Source organism: Pelodiscus sinensis, chromosome 3 (genome assembly GCF_049634645.1).
Source record: "Pelodiscus sinensis isolate JC-2024 chromosome 3, ASM4963464v1, whole genome shotgun sequence".
NCBI lineage: Eukaryota > Metazoa > Chordata > Testudines > Trionychidae > Pelodiscus > Pelodiscus sinensis.
The window spans coordinates 129,216,150-129,230,313 of NC_134713.1; the positions used below are offsets into that span (position 1 = coordinate 129,216,150).

At 39.5% G+C, this 14,164-nt stretch overlaps 1 long non-coding RNA gene across 1 annotated transcript; it reads right to left on the minus strand.

Annotated features, from left to right (window-relative positions):
- Nucleotides 1–11,049: 11,049 nt before the first annotated feature.
- On the minus strand, nucleotides 11,050–12,483 carry LOC142827648 (uncharacterized). Its single transcript, XR_012902350.1, has 2 exons — nucleotides 11,978–12,483; nucleotides 11,050–11,348 (listed from the first exon to the last, which is right to left on the minus strand). It is a non-coding gene; the product is annotated as an uncharacterized LOC142827648 (long non-coding RNA).
- Between the last annotated feature and the right edge of the window lie 1,681 nt (nucleotides 12,484–14,164).

Sequence of the window (14,164 nt, forward strand, 5' to 3'; positions counted from 1 at the left end):
TGGCTCTTTCTTGGAGAAGACTGAGAGGGGACATTATAGCGGTTTTCAGGTATCTAAAAGGGTGTCACAAGGAGGAGGGAGAAAAACTGTTGTCCTTGACCTCTGAGGATGGAACAAGAAGCAATGGGTTTAAACTGCAGCAACGGAGGTTTAGGTTGGACATTAGGAAAAACTTCCTAACTGTCAGGGTGGTTAAACACTGGAATAAGTTGTCTGGGGAGGTTATAGAATCTCCATCTCTGGAGATATTTAAGAGCAGGCTAGATAGACATCTATCAGGGATGGTCTAGATGGTACTGGTTCCTGCCATGAGGGCAGATGACTGAACTTGATGACCTCCTGAGATCCCTTCCAGTTCTAGTGTTCTATGATTTTTCTAGTGGACACCTTCCAGTGTGCTGAAACAGCTGAGGTAGCACCACAGCTTCCCACCCTTCATTAGGGCTTTGCTCCCTAATGCTAACAAATATTGTGCAAAATTCATCATGGAGCTACAAAAAACAACAAATAAACCCCCACACAAAAACAAAAAAAGCTACCCTCTTATTCCATTTAGACAGACAAACTCACACACCACTATTATTTTGCAGCTAATGAGGCAGTAGTTCAACAGTTTCTTCCTTCTATACAAGTAACTTGTGAACAGCTTCATTAGTCAAGGAAGTGGAGGATTGCCTAGATCGTCTAGGATATCCAATGCATGCAAAGTCATCAGTAATTTCCAGAATGTTACTGAGCTCTATAATCTGTAGCAACAATATTTTTTCCATGCATTTACACAGCTGCATTATAAAGGCCCCAACAATTGATCTCTGAACTAGTAGGCTACAGATGGGTAGCAGTCTGGGTTGGCCAACTTTTATATGTCAGTAGCAAACCTCTTCTCCATGGAACACTGCATGTCATATCATAGATATGTTCTATGGTTTTTAAGATGCAACTAAATATATAGACTCAGAGTTATGCAGAGTTGAGCTATGCAAATTGCATAGTTTATTTCGAGTTAATTTCGAAATAGCTTATTTTGTAATTTGGCGCTGTCTACACAGTGTCAAATTTCAAAATAAAATGCTATTCTGAAACATTCCTTAATCTTTGTGTAATGAGTTTAACAGGGACGTTGGAATAGCAAGCCTGTTATATTTCAAAATAATTTCAGTTTGAGTTGGAGTGAAAAGAAAAATTTTCATATTGATTCAGCTTGAATTAGATCAAAATTAAGCATGTTTTATATTCAGTGTCTGTGTAATTCTGAGTTATTGGCAGGGTTTCTTTTTTGTATTGATTGATTGTTAGTTTTTTCTCCCTTCTTACCTTAAAGGAGAAAGAGAGAAAGCAATAGAAGTTAAAAAATATATATATACAGAAAACCAGCATTGTTTAATTTCAAACTGATTACAAATTAGATGTTTCATTTCAAATTACTTCTATCTTTTTTGAAAAATCAGAATAATAATTACATGTCTTGCATAATTAATGTATTGTGCAATCAGATTTTTTTGTTGCATAACCTTTTTAACAGCAACTTTTTGACTAGCCATATTAAAAAATTACTAAAAAAATATTTATGATCTCAAAGATCCTTGGCACTAATCATATACTTATTCACGTGTATTTTGTGATCATAATACTTATTATTTTACAGTTATTTACACCTCAGGCTCAGATGATTGCAAAATTATATACTCTGGGCTAAACACTGAAACCACCCAGAAACTGAAACTAGTACAGAATGTGGCTGCCAAGCTATTAGACAGAGCTACTCGCCATGAGCATTTAATACTATAAGTTGGACCTCCAAAAACTGGGACTCCCTCGTCCAGCAGCATGTGTGGTCTGCCAGGACAATAGATGCTCCAGAATCAGGGATTCCTGGCTGAGAGGCCCAGTGACAAGAGAGCTGGTGGCTCAGAGCCCAGCGGCGCTGGGGCCGAAACCAGGGCCAGAGCCCTGGTAGCACAGTTGGGGCCATGACAGCCCCAGTAGTGGGGCTAGAGCTAGGGATGCAACAGCTGCAGCAGCCCCAGTCGCGGAGCTGGGGACATGGCAGCTGCAGCTGCCCCGGCAGTGGGGCTGGGGACTCAGCAGTCTGGTTTGTCAGGGTTACAGCAGCCTGGCAGGAGGGCAGCTAGGGCTCACAGCAGGGAGGGGAGGTGGGCTAGGGGGCCAGTAGCAGGGGACCTCCGCTGGTCCAGAAAGTTCCCTCATTTAGGACTGGTCAGGTCTCAAGGGTGCTGGACCATAGAGGTCCAACCTGTAGTCTTCTGTGACCTGCATTGGCTGCCTACTGGATCTGAGATTAAAATTTAGGGATTGATTTTAATCTATACAACTCTAAAGGGTTTCAGACATTCCTACCTGAGAGAGTCTCTCTCTCTCTCTCTTTTTCTGTGATACTGCCACAGACCCAATAAGTGGAGTCTGAAGTATGTTCATCCTTGGTTTAAACATGAGTAGGCTTGTAAGAGGATGTCCTGTGTAGGGGGGTGGGCACAAAGAGGCTCTCTGCTTTTGACCTTGCTTTGCCACATGATCCAGCCTGGATTTATTAATCTTCTTGAGATGCTATAAAGCCCTTCCCTTTCCCTCTACCTTGGCATTTATTGATGTAGTAGATTGAAAAAGACACAATGAAAAATAAAGACACAGCAGTGTCTAAGAAGCCATGTAGGAAAAAAAAAGTCTACCTTTTTTAGGGCAAAGCAGCTGGTCCACCCTGAAAGATGATCAAACACCTTTCTGGAAAGGGGTCAGGTGATCCCTATAAAGAGCCTGAGAACTCAGGAGAGAGGTTGACTCCTGTGAATGGCTCTGGTCTCTTTGTTGGTCCGGGGAATAGTTTTATTTTGTGTTACTTTTGTTGTTTAAATTAACAAATTCTGCTCTAAGTTTAGGGCCTGGAAAAGATCTTGATGTACACTCCTTCCTTAGCTGGAGAAACATGATATTTATATGGTAGAAGCATGAGTTTGTGTATAGGGTATTCTTGTGTATTCTCTCAATTTGTGTAGCCCTATCTCAATGAATAAAAATAAATAAATAAAAATTAAAAACCAATTAACTAAATGAATGAATGTCATGTAGTACCTGAATTCCTCTGTGTTTGGCATTTGTTGATTCAGAAGATTTAATAGGACCAATGATCAGTCTGTGAATTAAATAAAATACATTTTCTAATTACTTAATGAAGTCTTTGAAGTTCCTATCACAATTAATTTGTTTCTTATAGAAAAAATGTATTATGCAAAAGTTAGAGAAGGAAAAGAGCCTCTATTAGGTAATTGTATCCATTCCCTGGGGGTTAGTGCTGGATTGCTCCTATGTCATATTTTAGTGCTTTCCCCAGCACTTTCAAAATCAATTAAATAGGCTCTCAATTTTCTATTTACAAAACAAACTCTGCTTCTTACATATAAAAATGAAATCTCTTGTCCTGCAGACCTCCCTCAAAACTGTCTAGTTCTTCTATAGACTGACCCTAATTGTTGACCAAAATGTTTTTTCTCTACTTGCCTGTTGTGAAAAACAATGGTAAAGTAATACTAAAGGTGCCACATGTAGCCCCAATGTAACCTCCTTGACCTCAGTGGAGAGGTGTCCATTTATACCAGGGATAACTTCACCAATGAGCTTTGTACTTTTTAATTTTACTGCTATATTTGGTATTGCTTGGAAAGGTTATTTTTCTGTAGTCATTTCCACATGAGATTTTCAACAACTTCCAATCTGTGCATTTGGCTTGGTAAGGCCTGAGATTCTTGAGGCTTTTGAAGTGGTGAGTTATAACTCCAGTAACTTATGTTGAAAAGAGAAACAAACCAGGAAAAAACATCAGTTGTCAGAGAAAGTTGGAAACTATCTTAGCCAATTTGGTATTGGTAGATCTGGAGAAGCAATGTTTAATTAAGGACAGGCTGTGGATGTAGGCAGTGAAATTCATGTTTAAGTAACCTGATGAAAAGCTTGAAGATAAGAGACATTCAGTATATTCAACATGCTTAGATTTTCAGAAAATATTTGACACTGTTTCAAGTCATATTAAAGTCTCACATAGGCACCTGCAAGAGGAGGTAAAATAGGGAGCTAAATAGAAAATTAACTTAAATAGCAGGAGATAGCAAGGAAGGGAGAGCGGGATGAGAGATTGGTACTAGCAGGAAGAATAGTGTTTCTTAGGGTATGTCTAAAATGGGACCATAGCATGGCCCAATTCAACTTCCTTGGACTATAAATGGCTTTCTAAACCTTCAGACTCAAGCTGGAGCTATTTGGGGGGGGGGGGTTGTTTTGTTTGGTTTTTTTAATCCTCATGTAGACATATTCTTAGGGTACATCTAGACTACAGGGTTTTGTCGATGGAAGTTTTGTCAACAGATACCGTCGACAAAACTTCTGTCGACATAGAGCGTCTAGACACATTCAGTTCTGTTGACAAAGCAAGCTGCTTTGTCGACAAAACCCTGTAGTCTAGACGCAACCCTACAGGCAATAACACCTTCTGTCGACAGAAATCTGTCGACAGAAGGTGTTATGCCTCGTAAAATGAGGTTTACCAGCGTTGACAAAACTGCTGAGTTCTGTTGACGTTATGTCGACAGAACTCAGCGGTAGTGTAGACGCAGGTATAGTTTTGTCGACAAAAGTCCACTTTTGTCGACAAAACTCAGTAGTCTAGACACACCCTTGGGGTACGTCTAGACTACCGCGTTTTGTCGACGGAAGTTTTGTCGACAGATACTGTCGACAAAACTTCCGTCAACAAAGAGCGTCCAGACACATTGAGTTCTGTCGACAAAGCAAGCTGCTTTGTCGACAGAACTCCGTAGTCTGGACGCAATGTTACAGGCAATAACACCTTCTGTCGACAGAGTTCTGTCGACAGAAGGTGTTATGCCTCGTAAAATGAGGTATACCAGCGTCGACAAAACTGCTGAGTTCTGGTATAGTTTTGTCGACAAAAGTCCACTTTCGTCGACAAAACTAGGTAATCTAGACACACCCCTAGAGTCCAGGCAGATCTCGGCTTTCATAATCTTTTCATAGAATCATAGAATACTAGAACTGGAAGAGAGCTCAGGGGATCATCAAGTCCAGTCCCCTGCCCTCACAGTAGGACCAAGCACCATCTAGTTCATATTTTATTTTTATTTTTTTAAATAATGTTTCTACTGAGGTCTCTTCTTTGCAGAGAGAGCCTAGAAAATGCAAGTGGATTGTGAGAGATGCAACTTTGACAACAGGATTTTTCACAAAATCATAGGTTATTTATGGGCTTTACCTAATAAGCAGTTTAGATAAAAGGTGTCATACATAAACCTTATTGCAAGTAAAAATCCATGCTGATACAATACAGTTAACCAAATGAGCGCTTCAACATAATGCATGCAATAACATTAATTTTAGAAAGACCACACTCAGCACCTGAGAAACTCCCTTGGAAAGCAATTCATTGATCCAATACCCAATAAGTTTTCTTTTCACTCAGCTAATACCTACTTAGTACTCAACAAACTATAGAAAGTTTAAGGTGAAATTCAATAACCACTTTTCCAACTTCTGAGTAGTAGTATGCATCAGCTGCAAGAGTGTTGAGGCACAAAAGCATCCTACGCAGATCCTCTGCACAAATTTTCATTTGTACTATTTCTCTTGTTTGTTATTCTGATGAATACCTGGACCAGTCATAATTATCTACATGCAGCTGTGCTGAATCGCTAGTTGGTCCCTAAACATGGAAAAGGTCAGCAGCAGGTCCTTCTAAAATGGCCTTGAAGTGCTTGCTCTGCATATGTGTTTGTGTGTATCTCTCTCCAACTCCCAAATCAAAACAATGTCAGGTCAATCAAGGCTGGTAATAACTTCCTTGCTGGTATTAGGATAATTAGTAAATCCCACAGCAGTAACTTGTGACTTTGAAAAAATGACCTGCTTGATGAAAGTCAATGGATCCAAATTCGGGATTTCCCCCTGGCTTCTAGGCAAATAACTGAGCTGGTGAACTAGCTGCCTCTGACACTCATCATCACTTCAAATTCTTGCTATGGGAGACATGCATACTTGATGATTTAATCAATGTCTCCATCAGGAGAGTGTAATGTCAGCAGTTCCAAACAAAGTACTGTGTAACCTTCGCTTACTCTGAAGTTCCTAATGCTCTATGCTCTGTCGAGGGGGAAGTAATGGTAGCTTGATATAGGATGACGAGACAGCAAGTATGAAAAATCAGGACAGGGGTTGGAGGGGTGATAAGTGCATATATAAGACAAAATCCTCACTATCAGGATTGTCCCTATGAAATCAGGACAGCTGGTCATACTAGCTCACCAGAGCCAGTTAGAAGGGTTCCCAGATCTCTTGATTCCCAAGTTAATATCTGGAGCTCAGATCATTCTTCAGTTAGTACTTTGTTTTGATATCAGAGATAACAGGTGAATTGCTATCTAGCTAAGAGGCCCCTATTAAAACAAATTGTGTTCTTTTTACTTATTTATAAGATTGCTGGTAGTCAACACAGTGTAAAATGTTACTATTAGGATAAAAAAATCTAAATAGAAAAAATGTTTGACTTACTCGGGACACTTTTTTCATTAAATTTTTGCAAGCATCTTTTGATCATTTTTAATTTTGTTTTATTTGGGAGGCACCATTGTGACATCCTGAGCTCCACTCACAGATATTGAATGAAGATACTTTTAAAATTCCAAGGAAAATGTTCCCAGTTAATTCTATTTACCTGCTTGCATCAGCAAGAGTTTACAACCACCCAACCTTGGGATAAAGAGCTTGTCAGTAGCTTAGTGTCACCATTAAAAGGAAACTTATTGTGACAGTTCATACTGGTGAAGAGGAAGTGCTCTGAAAAGAACAAAAGTGAGGTGCTCTGTCGACTTTCAGAAATCCTTCTCATACATTCATGGCCACTGTGAACTAACCCTGGGCTGCTGCTGTTTCCCTATACAAAGAAAGCAGAAAGCTGAGAGCTGGGCACCCGCTTTGTGCCACAGAAACCAGCTAAAACCACAGGACATTTGGAATTTCCATTCTGTGAAGAAGTCTGATACCTTGAAAAAGTCTGTGATTTGAATCAGAATGAAAACTTGGCATTTCCCATGGTAAGGATATTCCAAAAAATGTATTTCAAACATACAGAATTTATTTTTTTCAAAAAGAAAGGGAGCAGCGAGTTATCTTCCACCCCTAGATTTAAAAGAGATCTGTGCTATGGAATGGGAAACTTAAGGCTATTGTCTGAGTATGGATTCTGCTTCACGCTTAAACACAAGTCCCCCTCTTCTGTCCACTCATTCATCTGTCTAACTGGGTTTCCTGCCTAACTCTAATCTCAATCAAACATCTAGCCCTCTCAATGGTAGCCCTTTCTCAAGTTAAGGAAATTACATTTTAAAAAGTAGTATTGATTCTTTGCCCTAGTAACATCGCATGAGTTATATTGCCATATTTCTTCCAATGAATGCCAAAATATTAATCACTAACTGGCGTGGGAAACTATAGTCTTCAAATTCTCAGAAATCATAACTGGTAGACGAAACAGAAGTGCCTCAGCTGCCATTGCAGAGCACTGTGGTAAAATTAATACAATTTAATGATAAAGAACCCTCGAGCAGTAATCCAAGTGGTTCCAAGTATACACTGTGCCTCCTTTCAACGTGATCATTTACACTCAGTTAATATTTACAATGAGTTGCATTCTTCCATAACAGTGCTAACATAAGGAAGTTTGTTTTACTGTGCTCAGATTTCATGAAATAACTCCTGCAAAGATGGCTTCATTATTCTCACTGAAACAAACAGGTTTATGTGTTCCTGTGCTAATGCAGCAATTTGCAGATTCTGAAGAACAACTGATTTTGTTTGTGCTCTAGAAATAAATGACCGCATATATATATATATTTTTACTTTGTATATTATTTAGTACAGTGTACAACAAGTATGCAGCATTTCCTGGAATTTCCTCAGCTAAGACTGAGGGCCCATTACAAATAGATATTGAGGAAAGTATACTGTAAGCTTTGGCAAACGGTCAAGATAAATTATGTCTGTTAACACAGAATTCAGGGCAGAGGAGAGTATGTCTGATGGTTACAGAATGGGAGTGGGTGTCTGATACAACACAAAAGTTTAAAGAAATAATTCAAGGCATGAGAGAACAAAATCTAATGGTTAAAGCAACAGATTAGTGGCTAGTTTCAATTCCAGTTGTGCCCTTGACTAGCTACATGACTTTGAGCAAATCAATTGATTTTTCCCCCCTGTAAAGATGGTCAAAATTGTGTGGTTTTTTTCCTGCAGAAAATATTGGTTTTTTAATTGAAAACCACATAATTTCAGCCAGAAACTTTTGAAAACAATATCTTCCATTTTTTCCAGCAAAAAACAAGTCCCTTTCTGTGAAAATTTTCATTTAGTCAGGAATCGAGTTTTCCATCAAAATTAAATTTCAATTGGATTTTTTGGACCAAATCTGCTTCCGTTTGTTTTCCCATCAATCTCACAGGCTTCTTACTTAAATGTTGTAGGATTTGCATGGTTGGGATTCCTGAGCACTGCAGATAAAAATGATAGTATGTGTATTTCCATACTAAATCCCCATTTAAGCATGCGATTACACTAACCGGAATGAATATTTCATCATTATGCAGGCCTTTGTGCGCCATTGTGGCATATTCATGGATGCCGATATAGGATGCATTGACAGAATGCACGATGCAAGGCTGTTCTGGAGGTCTGGTCTGTCTCAGCATGGGAACACTGGTACTTTATTCCCTCCTAGAAACACAGTTTTCAGTGGGGGACTGTGTTCGCTGAGATCTTAGCCAATCCAGCCTGCCCTTTACTGCCTTTTACTTATCCTGATTTCTGCCATCTGACGGGTGGCAGTATGCTAATGGCACTGCTTACAAACTTATTTTGGATTGACTGCTTCCTGGAGTGGTCCTTATACACCATCAGCAGTACAGCCCTGGTTTGCCATCATTTGACCCTCAGAGTCTGCAGCCTTTGGCTCAGACACAATAGTCTCTTGGACATCCTCACCGAGTCTGTAGTTGGATCAGAAGTGCCTAACAATGAGAAAAATAGTTTATGAACGTTCTTGATTTCCCAAATGAGTTTGTAATGTTTCTACATAAATAAAAATGTGACTTTTAATTCAAATGCCACTCCTTTTGTTATCTTGCTGTGTTTTCTACTGCTGAGTTCTAAGCTTGGTTCAAGTCAGATTCCTTAGAAAAGAATTGAACAGTAACCAGAAAGATTTTCTTTTAAGCAGGGGCAATCCAGTGAAATAGAGTAACATTAATGATTATTTCAAATTTATTTTCACCACAGTTCTCCTGGGTGTTGTGGTTGTTTTGCAAATCCCAGATTGGGAAAGAATAATTATTCCAGGCTTTAGGGCATCAGATTATGGAACTGAAGTCTTTGTGTCTTGTACCTGATGAAATTATAAATTACTCGAGGCGTTTGTGAGTTACAGGGGAGATACTGCGTAAAAATTTGATGATAACATTCCAAGTCAAACCACTAATTGCCTAGCTTCATATTCCCTTCTCTTTTCATTTATAGGGAAAGTAATTTACTCTTACTTATTAAAAGGAATTATCCCACCCATTAAAGAGAAAAGTTACATAATGTAATAGTTTTGCAGATGTCAATGAATACCTTTGCCTTTCTGACACTCTGTACCTCTTACTGATTAAAAGGTAAATTGGGGGGGGGGGTAATCCTATCCCCATGGACTCTGGATACTCACCCAAGCTTGTGAAACATCTTTTAATGTGTGGTCACAGCACCACTCTGGTTTGCCAGGTCACCCCTATGATGGAGGGGCAGCCAGGACAAATTCCAGTCACTGGTATTAGATCTGACCTGAGAGTTGCAGCACCTCTCAGGTTTGGCCTTGCAAAGTGGTTGGGTGTTTGTGACCCCCCACAAGGAAATTAACTATGTGATCCCAGTAGCTAATGCTCAGTGAAAATTGTGGCCCTGATTTTGCTCCTCCTTGGTTGTTTCTTTCTCTGGCGGAGGCACTCCATTGGTGTGTAGGGGATTCCCATGAAGCTATTTCTGCAGAAGCACAAGAAATAGAAACATGATTGCTAGTGCACACATAGCATTGACATGCACTCTTTTGACATACAAAACATTTTTTTGCTGTCCCATGGCAAGCAGACACCTCCATGAACACCCCAGGCATGGTGAATTCAGCCTGGGGAGGTGCTCACGGTGGGACAAAGGATCGGTAGTTGTTTTCATTTCTACAGGCAACTAGGGACAATATTGTAAATTCTGCCACCATTTCCAGAGGCAGGGGTCATCGAAGCTGATCTCACTCCTGATGGTAAGCAAGGGCACCTGTCCTGCATTCACAAGATTTCAGACTTGGTCCCTATGCTGCTCACCTGTATGCTGCTTTGGTCCCTGCACAAATGATCACCGATTAGTGCAGGAAAGTTTTCTAATGGGGGGGGGGGGAGGATGGGAGCAGTAACAAAGCAGCTCTGCTAAGGAGCAGATAATTGGTGAGTACCCTCAGGAAAATTTCCTAGCGATCTTGTTAGAGAATTTCTGTGAAACCTATGTGCATTAACACTGCTTAGTTGCACAGGGGAATGTGAAGCACATGTAAACACAACTAATCTTGTACATTTCTATTCTGTGCCCACTTCTAGATGAGACAAAGGGAAATATAAATCTGCCATAAAACTGAGTAGCATCAACTCAAAAAGGTCACTTATCAGAGCTCTCTTCTTCCTGATCGTACACTCTGGAGGCTGTTGGGACCAGCTAGACCCTTCTATAGTGCAAAAGTATTGCCGACTCACTGCGTCACAGGATGATCCTGCACGTCTTCCACACCACTTCCAACTCAACTTCCTTTTCAACAGCTTTGGCCTCAGGGCTGAGTCATCTGTTCACTGTCTACAGCCCTGCTGAAACATCCATGGGGCTGGCTCTTGGTGGTAGAAGGATGGTATCCATCTCTTTACAGAATCAGCAGATCATCAGCCCAGCACCAGAATGACGGTTTGAATCCCTTGCCTTTTGGTATCCCTGTCTCAACACTTTTATCTTTTTTATGGCACTGAGGAGTGTCTCACTCATAGTCCTTATGCAACATGCCACGAGAAATCTGTCCCCAGGTATCAAAGTTCCTATGACAGGAGTGGAGCTGGGACTGCACAGACTCCTCTTCTCATAGTGCCGGCCGATCCAACAACTGAGGTGCGTTCCGAAAAGGAGAGCATTTGCTGCATGGAGCCAGGAAGATGTGATGTAAGCTCTCTACTCCATGCAAACAGGAAGTGGAATTTTAAAAATTCCAAGGCCTTTAAAGGGGGAAAGGCAGAAGTCAGTGTACCTGGTTGCAGTCACATTCAAACCTCTGACTAGAGTGATCAGGATGGGAATGGAAGGAAAACCTCCCGCAGGCCATTTACAGTGACCTAACCTAGTGCTGTGTCTACAATGACACTTTGCCTCAAAAAGCTCTGCACCTCTCGTTGAGATGATTTTATTTTGTCAGCAAAGTAGGAGATTTTTGCAGAAGCAGCACTGTAATGTGTACACCTCCACTGTTTTGTGGATAAAAGCTGAATTTTATCGACAAACATCTGTAGTAGAGAAAAGGCCTAAGGCTGTTTCAGACCAACCGAAGTGTCCAAAACCCCTTTTGCAGCAGTTTAACTAAAGCTGATTTTATTCACATCTCTAGTTAAATTGGTACAATTGACTCACATAAACCAAGCCTCAGCTAGTGGGCCAGATTCCCCACTGCATCCTATAGTCATTTACAATGCACAAATGGATGTAAAATGCTACCATTCTGATTTGTTAATGTTTTGTGCACACTTTGCTAAGGCATAAATTACAACACAAAGTAGAATCAGATACAATGCTTTTAGATAATACAAGAAAAAAACAGCCATTTGATTTGTCAAATCAGATAAATTATCACCTCTTGCAGCTGTGCTTTTTGATTAAAAACAGCATGTTTGCTCAGATAGTTTCCTTAATCATTTCCCCTTCCCTTCTCATCAAAAATGTCCTTTGAGTGTTGGATTAAGGACCTTTAGAGCAATTTATTACAGAAAGCAAGACCAAAAAGAGTTGTCTGAAGAACCTGTGGTTCAGCCAATGGCATCACTACCAATCTAATGCTATTATGTATCTTCATCAGGTGGCTGATAGATTTTTAAAAGCAATCTGGCGAAGAGACCATCAGCACTCTATAATACACAGGTGAACTTAGTCTTGCTGTCTTTGTTAATCTGCTTGTATTATCAAGACCACAAGCATTGCTCATGGTCAGTCTGTTTTCTTCTTAAACCATATATTGAAGGGTTTATTTTTTTGATATTTCTATTCATTCTCACGTTGCAGCTTGGTGCAATCAGAATTGTTTCTGTTACTGTTGTAGTGGACGATGTTTCATAACATTTTACTTGCAGGTCATTATTTAGAGACTGGCAAAAGGAAATAAATGACTTTTTCTGGAGGCAGGTTTATTTATTAAAAAACCCATGTTGTATAAATGAAATTGTACAAGCTGACAATTGGATAACATGAGAACTTTTCATTGTGAAGAGTTTACCCCTGCTAACTGGATATTATCTAATTTTGAGAAGCAGCTCTTGAATATATATTAACTAATTAGCATAGCAGACTACCTGAATGCAGTGATCCATGCTTTTACAATGTCCAATTATATTAGGGTGGAGATTTTTATGTGGAGCTTTCCTTAAAACCTGCTCACAAACTGCTGCTCTTGTAGAATATAATGCATGCTTGCTCCGTGGCCTCCTAGCATGACCAAGACTACTGACAGCAATTACAGGGCAGAATGGACAATGACCATAGGGACAATTGGTTTCTCCTGGTACTCAGATCACTTAGGGAAATTCTTCAAAAGAAAAAATAGTCATTATCTCTCCTATAGAGTGAATGTTAGAATGAAGCGCTTGCACAGCCTGTACCTGGTTTCTGCTGTATCCCTCCCCCCACAGGAGTTCCATATTAAGGGAGCTGATATAATTAGGGTAATCTTCTCCACTCATCCTTAATTAACTGGTCTCTTGCGGGTGTTTCTTTCACACTGACACAGGTATGAATACATGATGATTTACTAAAAGGGATTTTCTAATCAATTGCATTAAACAGTATATATAGTACTATATATTGATATTCTCCAAAATCATATTGATTTTGGCAGCTAGCATGTTAAAATTCACACTACAAGGAGTTGTTTAGAGCTGTCATGAAATCTGCTTCTTTCTGTCATTCCACATAGAAACACAATGCCCAACAGTCTTACTGTGCAAAAGGTCTGTAGAAACAGCAAAACTAGACAAGGAAGTAAACCATAAGGGACTAAATTCTAATATTTATATCTTCAAGAGTGGACATAAAATGACAGGTGAAAAAAGTTAAAGGCTTCTAGGTTGAAACTCCTTTAAAAATCAAGGGATGTATTTATTTAATCCTTGCCATCCTGTAAAACTTAATTTTATAAACAATATCTTTCTTTGAACTTTTGCTATCTATAATCCCTTTCCGAATACTAAAAGACCTACATTTCTGGGTTGGTTTAGCTGGGTTTGGTTGTTTTTCTACAAACCCAAATCACATTAGGAAAGATAATTTCAGGCAAGGTTCTTTTTTTAAGTCTTTCATATATTTGTCAATTCTACTAATTTGTATGCTAAATCACTAAATATGTTTATTTAACTGCATACTGGTACATCACAATCAGCATACATTTTTAAGTACTAGCTTCACATACATATGAAATCAAACACTTCCAAATACAAGCAGTGGAATCCTCTGTTATTGTCATTCATGTCTAACCTTGGTGGATAATATATTCACATCAGTATCAGTATAATCATCTGCTTGCACTCTTAAAACACTAAGGATTCAGAGGAAAAAAAGGACTTGCATATATCTTCGCTCTCTCCTCTCTCAAATGATACAGCTAAGGTAATTCCCCTGCTAATAACTTCTGTCTAGATAATGTTACGTGCACAGCGTTTTGAGAGAAAAGCGCCATGAGCAGATGTGAGAGACGCTAAATAGCAAAATGTAAGGTTATGTTGAGGTTAGGTTAAACTGCAGTTAGAATGCTCTGAGGAACAATAATTGGGTC